Raw genomic sequence first — 20,117 nt, 5'->3', positions numbered from 1 at the left:
TAATGAAAATCTGCTTGTTACATGTGAATTTTTCTGTATCTTCTATTTCCTGTAGACAAACTTTTTGTGCTCCTTATGGTTATATGTTTTCGTATGGTGGATTCAACTACACTAGTTTAAATGATCCCTTTCCAACTGACAGTTTATGTGGGCAATCTCTTGTTTAGATTCCTGGTGAATGCATGGGCAACACATTTTGATAAATTTTAAGGTTACCTTTAGATATTCATAGTAATGATGCTGGTGAATATTGAAAAGGTAATGTTAAATTGTTACACATTATAAACGAGAGTAAAGAGAAACCCGTTGGTCCAATACTCAGGGTGGCATTGGTAGTTTTAATTCCTATTATGCTATAGTTAAACTGGAAAAAAAATCTTTAAGAAATTTATCAATCATTATGGCACAAATAACAGACGGGTTGCTAATCAGATAAAAATACAACAGTAATCTCTAACCTCATTAGCCAAGGTCACATGAGATAACAAAATCACCTTAGATTTTTTTATTAGCCCAAGAAAGTGTAGTTTCTGCTGTAGGGGATACCTCTTGTCGCATTTGGATAAATAACACAGGAGAAGTAGAACAAGATATACATAGAATTAGACAGGAAGCTACTTGGTTACACACTGCAACATCCTTACAAACACCAGATTTATTTGGTTGGTTACCATCAGTAATTAGTACATGGGCTAGATCACTACTGCAATGGGTAGTAATATTCTTAGTCTGCATCCTGATAGTATTAGGTGTAATCAAATTTATCTTCTATTGTCTTACATACCTAAAAGGCAAAAGAAATGTTGATGTTTATTGAGTCTGCTCACTTTGGCAAGGCGACTGATGGAAATGTTGCTCTTACTTAAGATCCCGGTGAAGAACCAGAGGGTATCCAGTGAAAAACCAGCACTGTGAGTTTAAAGAGCCTGCAATGGCTGACATCTAGGGGCTCGACTAAGTGCAGGTATTAATCATCGATGTGTTATCGCCAATCTCCAATCAAAAGAAAAGAATGATTTAGGAGATAATATTAGAGCCATTTTTCCCTGTCCTTGAGCATAAAGAAGGTGCCCAGCTGGAGCTGGGACTCACAAAGACTCATAAAGATACATCCACTGGGCCCTGCAGTATAAAGACAACAGCTACAACAATCTAAAAAAAACAGAAAAAAAGCTTTTAGGGAAACATTTACATAAACAACGCATAAAAGCCACTCTTTTTCTTTCGATATTTAATAAAGAGTCAGTTATAAACCAACAAGAAGTAGAGGTCAGTAGCCACAATGAAAGGTCTAGGTCCAATATTTGTCCCTTTCCGAAAATATGCCTAACAATTCCAAGCCAGACTATAGTGTAAAATGGACACTGGCCCTGAATGACCAATGTCTGAAAAGAAATGGAAGGAGTGAGACAGAGCCCCCACAGTAGTGTATTAAAAATCTTGTTTCCTTTGCTGGGCTTCCTCCCCACTAGCTTTGCAAGCGAATTCTGCTTTTACTTGGAGGTTATTGGTAAACCCTATTGAACCTCTGTAGTTTGATTCATTATGTTGTTGACATAACTCGTATGAACTCCCTACTTGTAAACCGCATTAAAAGCAACTTGCCTGACCGCTCTCCAACTGATTCCTTTTCCTTGTACAGTGAAATAAAGGTGTCTTTTCTGTTCTCCCACGTTGATCTCCCACTTTATTGGCCAATACTAGTCATGTAGAGCAAGAACCTGGGGTTTCCACCCGGTAACACTAATGCACACTCTAAATTCCCAGAGTCCTTTCCATAGGTCCATGCCCCACATGGGTGTCCTCTTATCAGTCTAATTCTGCATCTCCCATTTGCCTGACCATATAGCCAGGCTGTTGGCCACTGCCCATGAATCAGTAAAAACCAAAACATTTGGGCTGTCATCATTGCTCAATTCTTCCAACACAGACAGGAAGACAGCATGCAGCTCAGCCCATTGAGCTAATCTGTTCTTACCTTCTTCAAGAAGGATCTTTCCATCTGCTAGTCTTAATGCAGCAGCTTTCCACATCATGTTTCCATGTACCCTGGAACTGACATCTGTGAACTAAGCAGTCTTCTGGTTAGCAGAAAGTCATTCTTATCGCACTGTCCATGTGGCAATGGGCTCTGGCAGCTTCTCAGGTGGATCCAGACTAGGACCTTTGGGAAAGAAGCTACCTGCTTATGGATATGGTGAGTGCCTCCCTGCATTCCCCCAGTAGCTTGTTCTTTTATGAACAATTTCTATTTTATTATAGAACTATTAGGGACACCGTCTTCCTTACTAGAGTGTTTCTCCAAGATCACCCAAGACATTATAGGTATTTACAGTCTCTTGATGATTTTATGTCCTTCTGTCTTTGAGGTAGCCTCAATCAAAACCCAATAGTGGGCAAGTAATTGCCTTTCAAATGGTGTATATCATGCTGCAGCATGTGTAAATTTTCTAGTCCAGAATCCCAACAGTTGCCGTAGGGCAGTGTCATGGATTGAATTGTGTCCCCCCAAAATATGTGTCAACTTGGCTAAGACATGATTCCCAGTATTGTGTGGTCGTCACCCATTTTGTAATTGATGTAATTTTCTGGTGTGTTGTAAATCCTAATCTCTGCCTGTGGTTAAGGAGGCAAGTTTACATTATGTTGAAGAGGATTAGGGTGGGATGTAACACCCTCACTGAGGTCACATCCCTGATTCAATGTAAATGGAGTTTCCCTGGAGTACGGCCTGCATCCCCTTTTATCGTACAAGAGACAAAAGCAAGCAGAGTGTTGGGGGACCTCATACCACCAAGAAAGCAGTACCAGGATCAGAGCATATCCTTTGGACCCAGGGTTCTTGCATGGAGAAGCTCCTAGTCCAGGGGAAGATTGATGACAAGGACCTTCCTCCAGAGCCAACAGACAGAAAGCCTTCTCCTGGAGCTGGCAGCCTGAATTTCAACTTCAAGCCTCCTAAATTGTGAGACAATAAATTTCTCTTTGTTAAAGCCATCTACTTTTGATATTTCTGTTATAGCAGCACTAGATAACCAAGACAGAATTTGGTACCAGGGATGGGGTGCTGCCCTAACGGATACCTAAAATGTGGAAACAGTTACCTCGAAGAGACTGTTCGTGGATTTGTGAACATCAGAGACAATTCTGGTGAGGGTTCAGAAGGAAGCAAGGAAGGCTGTTCAACTGGAGACAGCGTAGAAAGCAAGAAACAGCAGCAGAGAACTGGCAGCCACAGAACCAGGAGACCAACACAAGATGGTGTTAGAGCTGACCCCCAGAGCAAGAGAGCTGAGTGCCTTTGGCAGGAGAATTCCTGGTGGAGTGGGGTGCCTCTAGGCACTTATCAGTGGAGATAAGCTGCTAACCCATGGAGCAAGAAAGCCGAGTGCCTTCTAGCCAAAGTTTACTGGTGGGGTGGGGTGCCTCCGGGCACTTACCAGTGGAGCTACAGAGCTTTGAAATACTTGCCCAAGCAGGGCATATGTGGGTGATGAAGCCTGGGAGCTGAGAGGCCAAGGGATCAGGAAGCCGAGGCTGAGGAGACAAGGAACATAGGAAACTGAGCTGCCTCAGTCTCAAACGGTATGGCCACCACCCCCGAAGTTCCTAAGGGTGGAGTCATGTGATGGTTAAAATTGTGTGTCAACTTGGCTGAGCCATGATTCTTAGTGTTTTGGCAGGTGTGTGATGTTGTGGTCGCTCCCTTGTTGAGATTTGATATGTAATCACCCCCACGATGGAATCTGCTGTGAATAGCCAGTCGGTTGAAAGGAAGTTTCCTTGGGCATGTGGCCTGCATAGAGTGTGGATGGATGTTCTGGCAGGGCTCAGGGCTTTTGCTTGTCCTGGATCCTGCAGCTGGTTACTGTTCATCTGACCTCTGGTTCTTGGGACTTGAGCTAGCAGCTTACCTGTGATCTTGTCTGCCAATCTTGGGATTTGTCAATCTTCACAGCCTGTGAGCAACAGCCATGCTCTCTGACCTGCCGATCTTGGGTTTGCCAGCCCTTGCAGCTACGTCAATCAGGAGAAGCCTCTATTCTGACTCAGGGGCTTGGGTTGTTCCAGCCTCTACAACTGCCTGAGTCATTTCCTTGATATAAAGCTCTCTCTATATATTTATTTATACACTTTACTGGTTTTGCTTCTTTAGAGAACCCAGCCTAAGACATTTGGTACTGAGAGTGGTTCTAGAGAAACAAAATCATAAGGATGAATTTTCTAAATTGGTTCTCAAGTCTGGTTAGTCTTAAAGATATCGATGACACAGCTTCTAGGAGTAAAGAGGGCACTGGTAATCTATGGTGTGAGGTGGCAATTCAAATATACAAAATATCACCACAAATAGATCAGGTATTGGTGAAAGACAAGACTCTGGGTGACTGCATGGAGGACACCTGTCATGGATTGAATTGTGTCACCCCAAAATACCTGTTGACAGCTAGGTCATGATTCCCAGTACTGTATGATTACCTATCATTTTGTCACCTGATGTGATTTCCCTATGAGTTGTAAATCTATCACTATGATGTAATGAAATGGATTATTGGCAGTTATTTTGATGAGATCTACAGGATTAGATAGTGCCTTAAGCCAATCTCTTTTGAGATATAAAAGAGAAAAGTGAGCAGAGAGACATGGGGACTTCATACTACCAAGAAAGTAGTGCCAAGAGCACAGCACAAGGGAAGACTGATGACAAGGACCTTCCTCCAGAGCCAACAAAGAAAGAAAGCCTTCCCCTGGAGCCAGCACCCTGATTTTGGACTTCTAGCCTACTGGATTGTGAGAAAATAAACTTCTCTTTGTTAAAGCCATTCACTTGTGGCATTTCTGTTATAGCAGCACTAGATGACTAAGACAGAATTTGGTACTGAGAGTGGGGTGCTGCTCTAACAGATACCTAAACTGTGGAAGCAGTTTTGAAACTGTGAATGGATAGAAGACTCAGAAGGAAGCGAGGAGAGATGTTAACACTGGAGAAGTCACAGATGATAAGAAACAGCAGCAGAGAACCAGCAGCAGCAGAGGACTGGCAGCAGTGGAACCAGGATACCAGCATGACACAGCACTGGAGCCAAACCACAGAGCAAGAGCTGAGTGCGTTTGTGCAGGAGGCTTCCTGGTAGAGTGGGGTGCCTCCAGGCACTGATCAGTAGAGCTATACTTGGAAACCCACAGGGCAAGAGAGCTGAGTGCCTTCTGGACAAAGTTTACTGGCAGAATAGGGTGCCTTCAGGCACTTATCAGTGGAGCTGTAGATCTTTGAAACCCTTGCCCCAGCAGGGCAGATGCAGGTGTGAGGCCTGAGGGCCAAGAGACCAACGGAAGGAGAAGCTAAAGAGACAAGGAACACAAGAAGCCAAGCTGCCTCAGTCTTAAAAGTTATGGCCAGGACCTTTGGGTTTTCAAAGGGTGGAGCCATGGCCTCCAGGGTTTCTAAGTGTGGAATCACCACCCACGTGGACTAGGAGAATGGCGCCTAAAGCCAAGGGAACAGAGTTGCCATCCCAGTGGGCCTGGAAGGCAGAGTTTAAGCCCAGGGCCAAGGGGCCTCCATTCAGAATCTGGAGAGTGTGGCCAATACCTAGAGTCTGGAGGGCAGAGCCATTGTGTAAATAGTGTCAGAGAACAGAGGATTATTTTTCAAAGCCTTGAGGGCTAGTATAGTGTGTTCTGCTGACTTGGTTAGTGCCTGTTATGCCTTCTTTCCCTCCAGTTTCTCCCATTTGTAATGGAAATGTATAGCTTGTGCCTGTTCTGCCATTGTACCATTGGAAGCAGATAACTTGTATTCTAGATTTCACAGGTAAAGAAGAATTTTTGGATTTTGAACTTGGAGTTTAAGGCTTTTGCTGTGATATTTTGGGGTGAATATGTTTTATATGTGGTAAGGACATGAATTTTGGGGGGCCAGAGGGTGGAAGGTCATGGATTGAACTGTATCCCCCCAAAATGTCTGTCAATTTGGCTGGGTCATGATTCCCAGTATTGTATAATTGTCTACCATTTCGTCATTTGATGTGATTTCCCTATGTGTTGTAAATCCTATCACTATGATGTAATGAGATGGATTAGTGGCAGTTATATTGATGAGAGCTAAAGGATTAGTGTCTTAAGCCAATTTCTTTTGAGATATAAAAGAGAGAAGTTAGCAGAGAGACACGGGGACCTCATACCGCCAAGAAAGCAGTGCCAGGGGCAGAGGGAGTCCTTTGGACCTGGAGTTCCTGCACTGAGATGCTCCCAGACCAAGGGAAGACTGATGACAAGGACCTTCCTCCAGAGCTGAGAGAGAGAGAAAGCCTTCCCCTGAACTGGCTCCCTGATTTTGGACTTCTAGCCTACTGGACTGTGAGAAAATAAACTTCTCTTTGTTAAAGCCATCCACTTGTGGTATTTCTGTTATAGAAACACCAGATGACTAAGGCAATACCTTTCTACAATTTTGTCATAATGAGAAGCATAAGGAAGCTGATTAGTTGGTCCTACTTTAGCTAGACAAACTGGTGAAAGAAAGAGATGAGCTCCGGGCTTCAGAGTCAAAGCTCAAGGGCCACATAAATGACCTCAAATTTTCCACTTATGCCTTGAAAGAAAGCCTTACTTCTTGCAGCAACAGAGCAGATATTTCCAAAAACCAAACCCAGAGTCTTATTGTAAGAGTGGCTGAATTACAACGCCAACTCATCCGCCAACCTCAAGAGGCATCTGAAGTTAAGGTGAGGGCATTAATTGGGAAGAAATGGGATCCTGAAACCTGGAATGGGGACATATGGGCAGATAATCTGGAATTTGGAGAGTCTGACCCTAAATTCCATTGAATCACTCCTGCCAACAGAACCATTAGCCCCTCCTCTCCCATCTATTGGAATTAACCCAGCTTTACTTAAAGCACCTTTGTCTGAGTCATTGCCTGGGGCATCGCCTGAGGCAGATGCTTTACAAGAAAATGCTGAATGTTCTCAAAACATTTCCCCTCTGATTTTGGTTTCTAGACCTCTAGCTAAACTTAAGTCCCAGCGAGCCCCAAAGGTGAAGTACAAAGCATAACCCAGGAGGAGGTATGCTACACTCCAAAAGAACTGCTTGAATTTTCTGATATGTACAAACAGAAACCTGGGGAATATGTGTGGGAATGGCTATTAAGGGTGTGGGATAATGGTGCAAGGAACATAAAGGTGAATCAGCCTGAGTTTATTGATATGGGCTCACTAAGCACAGACTCTTCATTTACTGTTTCAGTTTGAGAGGTTAGGAAAGGATCTGATCGTTTATTTGGTTGAGTTGCTGAAGTACGGATTTGTGGTGGCCTCCACCAAATAAAGTTGAAGTACCAGGTCTGCCTTGGTATACTGTAAAAGAAGGTATCCAAAAGCTTAGGGAAATTGGCATGCTGGAGTGAATTTATCAGGTTAGACCCACAGACCCAGACATGGAGTGCCCAGAGGATATGCCTTTTACACAACTGTGAGGAATAAATTTGTGAAGGGCACCTCAGCATCTTTGAAGGCTTCCGTGATTGCTATTTCAAGTAAGTCAGATTTGACAGTGGGACCTGTCCTAACTGAATTAAGACACCTAACTACAATGATGCTGATTGGAGCCCATGGTGGTAGGGGCCAAGTGGCAGCTCTCAATCGACAAAGACAAGGTGGGCGTGGTTACTGTAATGGACAGCAGAGTCAAAGCAGTGATCAGAATAGTCTGACTCGTACAGACTTATGGCATTGGCTACTTAGTCATGGTGTCCCTAGGAGTGAAATAGATAGGGAATCTACTAATATTTACTTGATCTGTACAGGCGGATGAATTCTAGGTCAAGTGAACAGCAGCCTAACTTGAATCACCAGAATAGAGAGTCACTGCCCCTTAGTCAATTCCCAGACTTGAATGAGTTTGCAAACACACAACACCTTGGTTGAAGGGGAGGCTAAGTCGCTCAAGGAAGGACTGCAACACACAGCCAAGAACTTAAACTGCCTTCCCTAGAAATATCTACAGCCTTTGACTGTTCATTGGAGATAAGGAAATAATCAGACTTTTCAGGGATTACTGGATACTGGCTCTGAACTGACACTAATCCCAGGAGACCCAAAATGTCACTGTGGCCCACCAGTCAGAGTGGGGGCATATGGAGGTCAGGTTATTAATGGAGTCTTAGCTCATGTCAGTCTCACATAGGTCCAATGGGTTCCTGAGCCCATCCTGTAGTGATTTCTCCAGTTCCAGAATGCATAATTGGAATAGATACACTCAGCAACTGGCAGAACCCCCACACTGGATCTCCAACTAATGGAGTAAGGGCTGTTATGGTAGGAAAAGTCAAGTGGAAGCCATTAGAACTGTCCCTACCTAGCAAAATAGTAAACCAAAAGCAATGCCACATTCCTGTAGGGATTGCAGAGATTACTGCCACCATCAAGGACTTAAAGGATGCAGAGGTGATGATTCCCACCACATCCCCATTCAACTTGCCTATTTGGCCTGTACAAAAAACAGATGGGTCTTGGAGAATGACAGTGGATTATCAAAAACTTAACCAGGTGGTGACTCAAATTGCAGTTGCTTTTCCAGAAGTAATCTTGTTGCTTGAGTAAATTAATACATCTCCTGGTACCTGGTATGCAGCTATTGATCTGGCTAATGGCTTTTTCTCCATACCTGTTTTGAAGGATCATCAGACACAGTTTGCCTTCAGCTAGCAAGGCCAGCAATACACCTTCAGTTGCCCACCTCAGGGCTACATCAACTCTCCAGCCCTATGTTATAATTTAGTTTCCAGGGAACTTGATAGCCTTTCCCTTCCACAAGACATCACACTGGTCCATTACATTGATGACATTATGCTGACTGGGCCTAGTAAGGAAGAAGTGTCAATGACTCTGGACTTATTGGTAAAACATTTACATGCTAGAGGGTGAGAAATTAATCCCACAAAAATTCAGGCATATTTCACCTCAGTGAAATTTCTAGGGGTCCAGTGGTGTGGGCCTGTCAAGATATTCCTTCTAAAGTGAAGGAAAAGTTATTGCATCTGGCTTCTCCCACAACTAAAAAGGAGGAACAACGCCTAGTGAGTCCCTTTGGATTTTGGAGGCAGCATATTCCTCATTTGAGTGTGTTTTTATCAAGTGACTTGAAAAGCTGCTAGTTTTTAATGGGGCCCAGAACAAGAGAAGGCTCTGTAACAGGTTCAGGCCGCTGTGCAAGACAATCTGCCCCTTGAGCTATATGACCCAGCTGATCCAACGGTGTTTGAAGTGTCTGTGGCAGATAGACATGCTGTTTGGAGTATTTGGCAGGCCAATATTGGTGAGTCACAGTGCAGGCCCTTAGAATTTTGGAGCAAAGCCCTGCCATCCTCTGCAGATAACTACTCTACTTTTGAGAAACATCTTTTGGCTTGTTACTGGGCCTTAGTAGAGACTGAATGCTTAACCATGGGACACCAAATCACCATTTGGCCTGAGCTGCCCATCATGAACTAGGTGTTGTCTGACCCACAGTCATAAAGTTGGACGTGCACAGCAGTTCTCCGTCATTAACTGGAAGTGGTATATATGAAATCAGGCCCAAGCAGGACCTGAAGGCACAGATAAGTTGCATGAGGAAGTGGCCTGTCATGGACGGAATTATGTCCCTCCAAAAACGTGTGTATCAATTTAGCTGAGCCACGATTCCTTGTATTGTGTGGTTGTCCTCCATTTTGTGATTGTGATTTTATGTTAAAGAGGATTAGGGTGGGATTGTAACACCACCCTTAGCCAGGTCACATCCCTGATCCAATGTAAACGGAGTTTCCCTTTGGTGTGGCCTGTACTACCTTTTAACTTACAAGAAATAAAAGGAAAGGGAAGCAAGCAGAGAGTTGGGGACCTCATGCCACCAAGAAAGCAGCACCGGGACCAGGGCGCGTCTTTTGGACCTGAGGTTCTTGGACTGAGATGCTCCCAGACCAAGGGAAGATAGATGACAAGGACCTTCCTCCAGAGCCTACAGAGAGAGAAAGCCTGGAGCTGATGCCATGAATTTGGACTTGTAGCCTACTGGACAGTGAGAGAATAAATTTCTCTTTGTTAAAGCCACCCACTTGTGGTATTCCTGTCATAGCAGCACTAGATGACTAAGACAAGGCCCAAATGCCTATTGTCTCCACTCCTGCCACATTACCTTCCATCTCCCAGTCTGCACCTATGGCTTCATGGGGAGTTCCTCATAATCAGTTGACTGAAGAAAACTCATGTCTGGTTTACAGATGGTTCTGCAAGATATGCAGACACCACTCGAAAGTGGACAGCGGCAATACCACAGCACCTTTCTGGGACCTCCCTGAAAGACAGTGATGAAGGGAAAAGTTCTCCCAATGGGCAGAACTTTGAGCAGTGCACCTGGTTGTTCATTTTGCTTGGAAGAAGAAGTGGCCAGATGTGCAATTGTATACTGGTTCATGGACTGTGGCCAATGGTTTGGCTGGATGGTCAGGGACTTGGAAGGAACATGACTGGAAAATTGGGGACAAGGATTTATGGGGAAGAGGTATGTGGATAGACCTATCTGAATGAGTCAAAGAAGTGAAGATATTTGTGTTTCATGTGGATACTTACCAAAGGGTGGCCTCAGCAGAGGAGGATTTTAACAAGTGGATAGGATGATGCATTCTGCGGAAACCACTCATTCTCTTTCCCCAGCTATTCCTGTCATTGCTGAATGGGCTCATGAACGAAGTGGCCATGCTGGCAGAGATGGAGGTTATGCATGGGCCCAGCAACATAGACTTCCAATCACCAAAGCCAACTTGGCTATAGCCACTGCTGAGTGCCCAATCTGCCAGCAGCAGAGACCAACACTGAGTCCCCAATATGGCACCATCCCTTGAAGTCAGCCAGCAACCTAGTGACAAGTCGATTACGTTGGCCCCCTTCCATCATGGAAAGGGCATTTTGTTCTTACTGGAATAGACACACTGGGTATGGATTTGCCTTCCCTGCACACAATTTTTCTGTCAAAACTACCAACTGTGGACTTACAGAATGCCTTATCCACCCTCATGGTATTCCATACAGCATTGCCTTGGATCAAGGCACTCACTTCACAGCAAATGAAGTGCAGCAGTGGGCCCATACTCATGGAATTCATTGGTCTTACCATATTCCCTATCATCCTGAAGAAGCTGGTTTGACAGAATGATGGCATGGCCTTCTAAAGACACAATTATGGTACCAGCTAGGTGGCAATACCTTGCAGGGTTGGGGCAATGTTCTCCAGGAGGCTGTATATGCTCTAAATCAACATTTGATATGTGTTGCTGCTCCCATCACAAGGATTCATGGGTCCAGGAATCAAAGGGTGGAAATAGGAGAGGCACCACTCACTATTAACCTAGTGACCCACTCACAAGATTTTTGCTTCCCGTCCCCATGACCTTCAGCTCTGCAAGTCTAAAGGTCTTGTTTCCAAAGGGAGGAATACTCCCACCTGGAGACACAACACTGATTCCATTGAATTGGAAGCTAAGAATGCCACCTGGCCACTTTGGGCTCCTTATTCCTCTGGATCAACAGGCAAAGAAGGGAGTTAATCACACTGGCTGGTGTGATTGATCCTGATTGCCAAGAGGAAATCAGATTGATATTAATGGAGGTAAAGAAGAGTATATCTGGAATGCAGGAGATCCCTTACAGCGTCTCTTAGTATTACCACGCCCTGTGATTAAAGTCAATGGAAAATTACAGCAAACCAATTCTGACATGACTACTAATGGCCCAGATCCTTCAGGAATGAAGGTTTGGGTCACCCCACCAGGCAAAGAACCATGACCAGCTGAGGTGCTTGCTGAGGGCAAATGGAATATGGAATGGGTGGTGGAAGAAGGTAGTTCTAAATACCATCACGGCCATGTGATCAGTTGCAGAAATGAGGACTGTAATTGTTATGAGTATTTCTGCTTTGTACATGTACATCAAATATTTTTGTTTTCTTCACTTACAAAATGTAAGATGTAAACAGGGCTAGTGCTTTTTCGGTTGTGTGTGTGTTCGTTGTATCATGTTAGGTGCAAGTATGTCTTTATAATTGTCTTTATTCAGAGGTTATGTATCGTTTAAGGAGATGTATACAGGTGTCAAGTTGACAAGGGCAGACTGTGATGGTTAAGAGCATGTGTCAGCTTGGCTGGGCCATGATTCTTAGTGTTTTGGTAGTCGTGTGATATTGTGGTCACTTCCTTGTTGAGAGTTGCCATGTGATCACCCCCATGATAGGATCTTCTGTGAGTAGCCAATTGGTTGAAGGGGAGTTACTTGGGCTTGTGGCCTGCATAGAGTGTGGTTGGATGCTCTGGCAGGGCTTGGGGGCTTTTGCACATTCTGGATCCTGCAGCTGGCTTGTGTTTGTCTGGCCGCCGGTTCTTGAGACTTGAGCTAGCAGCTTACCTGTACCTTGCCCGCTGATCTTGGGATTCATCAATCTTCACAGCCTGTGAGCAACAGCCACGCTCTCTGACCTGCCAATCTTGGGTTCTCCAGCCCCTGTGGCTATGTGAATCAGGAGAAACCTCTATCCTGATCCACAGACTTGGGACGTTACAGCCTCTACAACCGCATGAGCCATTTCCTTGATATAAATCTCTCCCTACATATATATTTATACCCTTTACTGATTTTGCTTCTCTAGAAAACCTAGCCTAAGACAAGTTGCCACGGAGATGGACTAGGAGAATGGTGCACCTAAAGCCAAGGGAGCAGAGTTGCTGTCCCAGTGGGCCTGGGAGGCGGAGCTGAAGCCCATGGCCGAGGGGCCTCCACTCAGAATCTGGAGAGTATGACCAATACCTAGAGTCTGGAGGGCAGGGTCATTACATAAATGGTCTTAGAGAACAGAGGATTATTTTCAAGGCTTAAGGGCTAATATAATTGCTAATGTGCTTGGTCCCTGTTATGCAATTCCAATTTCTCCTATTTGTAATGGAAATGTCTACCTGGCACCATTGCACTTGGGAAGCAGATAACTTGTATTCTGGAGTTTACAGATGAGGAAGAATTTTTGGATTATGGGCTTGGAGTTGATTTAAGACTTTTGCTATGATATGATGGGATGAGTCTCCTTTACACGTGGCAAGGACAAGAATTTTGGGGGGGCAAAGCATAGAGTGTCATGGATTGATTTGTGTTCCCCAAAAATATGTGTCAAATTGGTTAGGCAATCGTCATGGATTGAATTGTGCCCCCCCCAAAATATCTGTCAACTTGGCTAGGTCATGTTTCCCTTATATGATTGTCTACCATTTTATCACCTAATGTGATTTCCCTATGTGTTGTAAATCCTATCACTATAATGTAATAAGATGGATTAGGAGCCGTTATACTGATGAGATCTACAAGATTAGGCAGTATCTTAAACTAAGCTCTTGAGAGAGAAGTGGGCAGAGGCTTGGGAACCTCTTACCACCAAGAAAGCAGAGCTGGGATGAGAGCACATCCTTTGGACCTGAAGTTCCTGCACTGAGATGCTCCCAGACTAAGGAAAGACTTTTGACAAGGACCTTCCTCTAGAGCCGACAGAGAGAGAAAATCTTCCCCTGGAGCCGGCACTCTGAATTCAGACTTCTAGCCTACTGGACTGTGAGAAAATAAACTTTTTATTAAAGCCATCCACTTGTGGTATTTCTGTTATAGCAGCACTAGATGAGTAAGAGAGCCATGATTCCCAGCATTATGTGGTTGTCCTTCATTTTGTGATTGATGTAATTTTTCTATGTGTTGTAAATCTTAATCTCTGCCTGTGGTTAATGAGGCAAGATTAGATTTTGTTAAAGAGGAGTAGGGTGGGATGTAATGTGCTCGCTCAGGTCACATCCCTGATCCAATGTAAAGGGAATCTCCATGGGGTGTGGCCTGCATCACCTTTTATCTTTTAAGAATTAAAAGGAAAGGGAAGCAAGCAGAGAGTTGGGAGGACCTCATACCACCAAGAAAGCAGCACTGGGAACAGAGCATGTCCTTTGGACCCAGGATTCCTGTGTGGAGAAGACCAAGGAAATATTGACGACAAGGACCTCCCTCTAGAACTGACAGAGAAAAAGCCTTCTTTTAGAGCTGGCACTCTGAATTTGGACTTCTAACTCTCCTAAACTGTAAGAGAATAAATTTTTCCTTGTTAAAATCATCTACTTGTGGTACTTCTGTTATAGCAGCAGTAGATAACTAAGACAGGCAACGTTCTCAGGTTTTTGCCATAAGCTCCATTCTGCATAAGCACATGTGAGAGATATTACCAAAACCATGTCTGAATATGGATCATAAGGGCCTAAAGGCAGGGAGAATGAGACCACTTTCTGTAATTCAGACATAATCTGCTGTTCCTTCAGCTCCCATTAGAAAGCAGTTTTTTTCTGAGTGGTTTTATGGATGGGAGTCAGCAATGCTCCCAGATGTGGAATGTGCATTCTCCAAAATCCAAATAGACCAACCAAATGTTGGGCCTTACCTGCTTAGTTTTGGGAGTAGGTAGTCACAACAACTCATTCTTGGTTACCTGTGGAATGTCACAGGTGGCTCTTACCCAAGTTATTCCCAAGAATTTCACTTTTTGGGCAGGACCCTAGATTTTTGTTGGATTTGTTAACCAGCCTGTATTGGTCATGTGAGCCACCACTGTATTCAAATAAGTCCTAGCCTGTTTTTTGGTGTTTGATATTAACATAATACCACTAATACAATGTATCATTACACTTGAGATCTGCATCAAGTCCAAGTCTCTTCTAACCAAACTATAACAGTAAGCTGGTGAATTCAAGTAACTCTGTGGCAATGTAGTGAAAGTAAATTGGGATCCTTCCCACATGAAAGCAACCAGTTGTTGGCTCTTTTCTGAGATTGGGATCAAGAAAAAGGCATTTGCAAGATCAGTCACTGAGTACCAGTCTCCTTCAAGTCTGCTGTATTTTCTGCACCACTGATACCATGTCTGGAACAGCTGAAGCCACAGATGGCACTACTTTATTTAGGCCTCAATAGTCTATGGTCAGAAACCCTGGTGGCATAGTGGTTAAGTGCTACAGCTCCTAACCAAATGGTCGGCAGTTCAAATTCACCAGGCACTTCTTGGAAACTCTATGGGGCAGTTCTACTCTGTCCTATAGGGTCGCTGTGAGTCAGAATCAACTCAACGGCAATGGGTTTAGGTATGGGTCAGTCTATTGTCAGCCTCCATGAGCCATCTGCATTTTTCACAGGCCATTCAGGGGTGTTATACAGAGAATTTGTTGGCACCAACACTCCAGCCTTTAGCATGTCTTTAATCAAAGTGAGCTCCTTTTGTACATCAGGTGTCCTATATTGCTTCAAATTAACAACTTGATTGGGTTCAGGAATTCCAATTGTTCCCATTTAGCATGTCTAATCAATACTGACCTAAGGATAGACTTACATGCCTTCTATTTTACAATATCAAGTAGAGGGAGTGCTGCCAATTAGATATAATATCTATACCAATAATACATTCAGGTAAGGGAGATGCAACTACGTCATACAAAATCTGTTTAAACCTTCCAATTCTCACCCAAACTTTCACCTTAGTGCCATCAATGATTGCATCCCCATATCCCCCCAGTCTAAACTTGTTACCGCAGTTTTGTGAGTTAGAGCCGCCTGCCGCAAATTGCCAATTCTTGAGACGGGGTGAGGTGGGTAGCAAGAGCTTAATTAGATATACTGGTACATGGAAACAGAGGGGAATGATCTCCTAAAGTTGTCTGTCTCACCAGACTACCCATCAGTTGGGTTTTTAAGGGAAAAGGGGCCATAAGTTTTAGGGGCTTGTGGAATGTGCACTCTCTTTCTTCTGTTTGGTTTTGGTGGTCCTATCTCAAACATGTTGATCTTTTCCTGCCATTATCCCATCAGCTCAGGGGGTAGCTGGCGCCATCCTTCGTCTTATTTGACAGGCTTAGATCAATATCACTTGTTTTCCACAATCTTAGAGGAAACATTGGTTAACACTTAACCATTTGGGGAGCTAACATCAGGATCTTACTTTGAGGAAGGGATGGGCTAGGGGAGGGAAAGGAGAGAAAGAAGAAGGAAAAAAAAATTGGCTCACGTACTGTTCAAGATATGGCTGAGCAGCCTGTTTCAATCCTCCCTTTTTGTCGTAGGTTTCTCAATCTTGGGAAACAGGGCGCCGTGTCTGCTTCCTGCTGGATGGGGCATAGAGGCCTAAGGGTTAGAGAAGTGGAACTCTTGTGTTGTCTGCATTAAACCACTGTATCTCTCTTGTATCTATAGTGGCCCTGTATTAGGCTGTTGTCTCCTTTCTTGATAGGGGGATGGGTTGAAATTTCTGGGCAACCATCATTTGGAGCTGGAACTTTTGAATCACTTGAAATTACTCTACCCTTCTGGGGAGAAGGCACCAACTCATTAAGGCCTACACCAAGACACATAATCTTGTCTGGAGAGAGGAACAACACTAGCAAAGGTTAAAATAGAAATTAGTAAAAGGGCTAGAGCAAAAACAATTCTTAATACTTCCATATTACTTATTTTTATAATACCTATTTACCGGTCTTTGTTTTCTCTCTTGAATAGCCACTTAAGTCTTTTTACTGGTTCATATTTTTTAAAAAGGCAAAAGTGGGAAACAGACAAGCGTGTTGTTGGAGTTGTGTCTTTTCAAGTCTTTAAGAATATTAAAAAAAAAAAAAAAAATTTTTTTTTTTTTTTTTTTTTCAGGGTATAAAATGAGCAAAACTACTGGAAGCTTTACTTTTTCACAAACTGGCTAGAAACTGTGATCTTGTATCTTGAATCTTCATTCTTAAGGATCATTAGTACAGGTTTCAGTCACAACAGTCAGGAGGGTCTTCACTGGTCTAACAAATTTCTATTCATTAGATGTTAATAGAAAAAGATAAGAGTGGGAAGTCTTTTGTGTTTTGGCTTATGTGAAACGTTCTCTAAAAGACATTTTCTGAGATTATCCTATTTATTGTCTTTATACCTCAGGGCCTAGTTGATGTGTCCCTGTGAGTCCTTGTAAGCCCAGCTCCAGCTGGGTCACATTCTCTATGCTCAAGGACAGGAAGTAATGACTCTAATATTATTTCTTAAATCATTCCCTCTTTTTATTGGAGATTGGAGATACCGCATTTGATGATCAATACCTGGACTTAGTCAAGTTCCTAGATGGCGACCATGGCAGGTTCTTTAAAGTCACGGTGCTGGTTTTCCACCGGATACCATCTGGTTCTTCACCAGGATCTTAAGAGCGATGTTCTCATCAACCGTTCTATTAAAGTGAGCAAACTCAATGTACATCAACATTTTAGCCCAAAGTCTTCTTTTGTCTTTAGGTATGTAAGACAATAGAATTTAAGTTTTATTATGCCTAATACTATCAGGATGTAGACTAAGAATATTACTTGTAGTAGTGTAAATAAATCTGGTGTTTGTAAGGGTGTTGCCGTGTGTAACCAAGTAACTTGCTGTCCAACTCTATTTGTATATTTTGTTCTTCCCTTGTGTTATTTATCTAAATGTAACAAGAGGTATTTGCTACAGTACATATTACACTTTTTTGGACCAATAAATAAAATCTAAGCCTATTTTGTTATTTCATGTCACCTCGGCTTAATGAGGTCAGAGATCATTGTTGTGTTTCTATCCCACTAGCAACTTTGTCTGTCATTTGTCCCATAGTGATTAATAAATTTCATAAAGATTTCTCTAATTCGAATATACCGTAAGTAGGAATTAACGTTACTAACCATACCCTGAGTGTTGGACCAATGGGCTTTCTTCTGACTCTCGTTTTACAAAGGATAACAAATTAACATTACCTTTCTAGTATTCACTATGAATATCTAAAGATAATTTTAAAGTTCTCACTCACATTCACCAGGAATCTAAACGAGATTACCCACGTAAATTCACTATTAGTTAGAAAGGAATTATTTAAATTAGTATAGTTGGATCCACCACACAAAAACATATTTACAAAGCACACTAAGTTTGTCTAGAGAAAACAGAAGGTATAAAAAATTTACTTGTGACAAGCAGTTTCTATTAAGAACACATAATTAGCAAGATAATACAGGATGGACCTCTGTTGGAGGTTTTTAATTTGTTTAAAACATACTAAGTGTTCTTCTCAAAGGCAAGCTGTCCGTCTTTGGTTTACCTATTAACAGCCATGGGTCACTTTTTTAGAAGCAGAAGTGAAACCTAAGACAGAATGGAGTCTGAGTCATGAGGTCGATCTCTTCCGAGAGCCTGTTGTTCTTTTTTAAGATACACAATTCTTTGTATAGTAAGAAGGTGAGAGTTTGATTACAAACATTAAACAGGTATTTCATACAGCATTGTCTTGAAGACTGATTAAGCTGATTACTGATTTACCCTAAACATAACTCTATTTACTGATCTTGGGAGTCAGTTTCTCAAAACAGGCTGAATTCTTCCAAAAAAAAAAAAGCACAATGCTCAGAGCCAAAATGGTCTTGGCTAGGTTATCTGGACAATTGTTTGACTCAAAGTGGCTTCAGAAATCATTTTTTTTCTCAAGGCTTGAGGTTCAAAAGGACACGCAAAGGCGATAGCCTATGTAGGTTGCACCAACCTCTATGAAAGCCAGAAATCTGGATTCCAGAATTACATACGCTGTCTCATGGTTCCTTCCTTCGGATCATAATTTTGTTATAGAATCTCTGATCAAAAATGCTCAATAAATGGTAATTGGGCATCATCTGGTTTTTAAGATCCCAGGCACCATACAGCAAATCAGGAGGTAGAATAGAAACATACTAGACCAATTGTCTGAAATAATCAATGAAACCATGACCCTAAGGTCTTCGAACCAAGGAAACAAATCTCATGAGGTATTTGTTTACGCGTAAGCAGCATCAGTAACTGTTTTCTATGTCTCTGTAGCAACCACATTCTGTAAAAAGTATGACTATTATTAATATAAATACAGCAACATCTATCTATTAAGGCACAAACTATTCCTTGAGAGAACTAATAGAAAGTCTAATACTATTCTAATCTGTAGAATCAATCATAGCTCAAATTTCAGACACTTTTCTGGTTATGATATTTACAACTTTCTTAAGTTTACCAACAGGAACTTCTAATTCAAGATTTAAAATAACTAAACCCATTAGTTAGATAATTTAAGAGGAAAACGGTTTCTTATATCTAGAAAGTAGGACCTTAAAAAAGTATTATTTCCAGAAATAAAGACCTTAAAACATCAGAAATACTCTCACGTAAAACCCATAATATTGTTTCGTTTACTCAGTCTTACATAGTTAACTTCTGTTGCAAGTGATCCTGGATCGATTGCAGTCTGTTAAAACTATTAGCTTCTACATAGAGGTTCTAGAAATCTTGATTGAGTCTATTCACAGTCTTTTTCATAAGTCCAGTCCATCTTTTTTTGTTGAGATATTCTGGTCAAATGTTTTCAGAAAATCAGTAAAGTAAAAACTTATCTGTAGATGACAAAGCTTAATATGGTCATGATTAATTTATAAACATAATGAAAGACCCAACAGAAATTAATTACAAGCATAAGGTAAAGGCCAAATAAAATCAGTTAAAAAAAAAAAAACTTTAGATAAAAAAATTTCAATAATAACATTAACCATATTTTTAAAGAACTTCCAATGTAACACATAATAATCTTGTGACATAATGCCATATAGTCGGGATATCCCAAGAACATTCTAAGATTATCAGGTCTCTAAATACCTGAATAGTAATTCTTCATTTAATCTATTGGCTGTGATGTTGCTAGATTCAAAAAAATAAAGTTTTAACCAAGTTAGCAATCATTTGTTGCCTAATATTAGGCAAAAACACAAGAGGAAATACCAACATATAAATTTTAACACAAAGAGAAAAAATCAGGCACTTCTCATGATTTTAACAATGTTCTATGTAATTTATAAAAATTTATAACCTGTTAAATAAACTTTTTTAGCACTTCTTTTTAATAAAATTTTGTGGCTTCCCAACTTGTCAGGAGTTTATCATAAATTACTAAGAAACAATACTTTATTTAACCAAAAATCTTAGAGTAAAAACTTCAGTTGTTTTTTTTTTTAAGCCATG

General features: G+C 42.0%; 1 long non-coding RNA gene across 3 annotated transcripts; it reads right to left on the bottom strand.

The window, feature by feature from the left end:
• Window positions 1–471: 471 nt before the first annotated feature.
• LOC126073689 (uncharacterized) lies at window positions 472–19,538 on the bottom strand. 3 transcript variants are annotated; one of them, XR_007516829.1, is made up of 5 exons: window positions 19,309–19,538; window positions 17,168–17,292; window positions 16,109–16,201; window positions 2,809–3,537; window positions 472–2,069 (listed from the first exon to the last, which is right to left on the bottom strand). It is a non-coding gene; the product is annotated as an uncharacterized LOC126073689 (long non-coding RNA). The 3 variants fall into 3 exon arrangements; XR_007516828.1 differs by having other exon boundaries at window positions 472–3,537; XR_007516830.1 differs by having other exon boundaries at window positions 472–2,958.
• Window positions 19,539–20,117: the final 579 nt, after the last annotated feature.

Source organism: Elephas maximus, chromosome 3 (assembly GCF_024166365.1).
Source record: "Elephas maximus indicus isolate mEleMax1 chromosome 3, mEleMax1 primary haplotype, whole genome shotgun sequence".
NCBI classification, from domain to species: domain Eukaryota; kingdom Metazoa; phylum Chordata; class Mammalia; order Proboscidea; family Elephantidae; genus Elephas; species Elephas maximus.
Note: the sequence above shows the minus strand (reverse complement) of the source record. Positions and strands in the feature narration are given on the sequence as shown.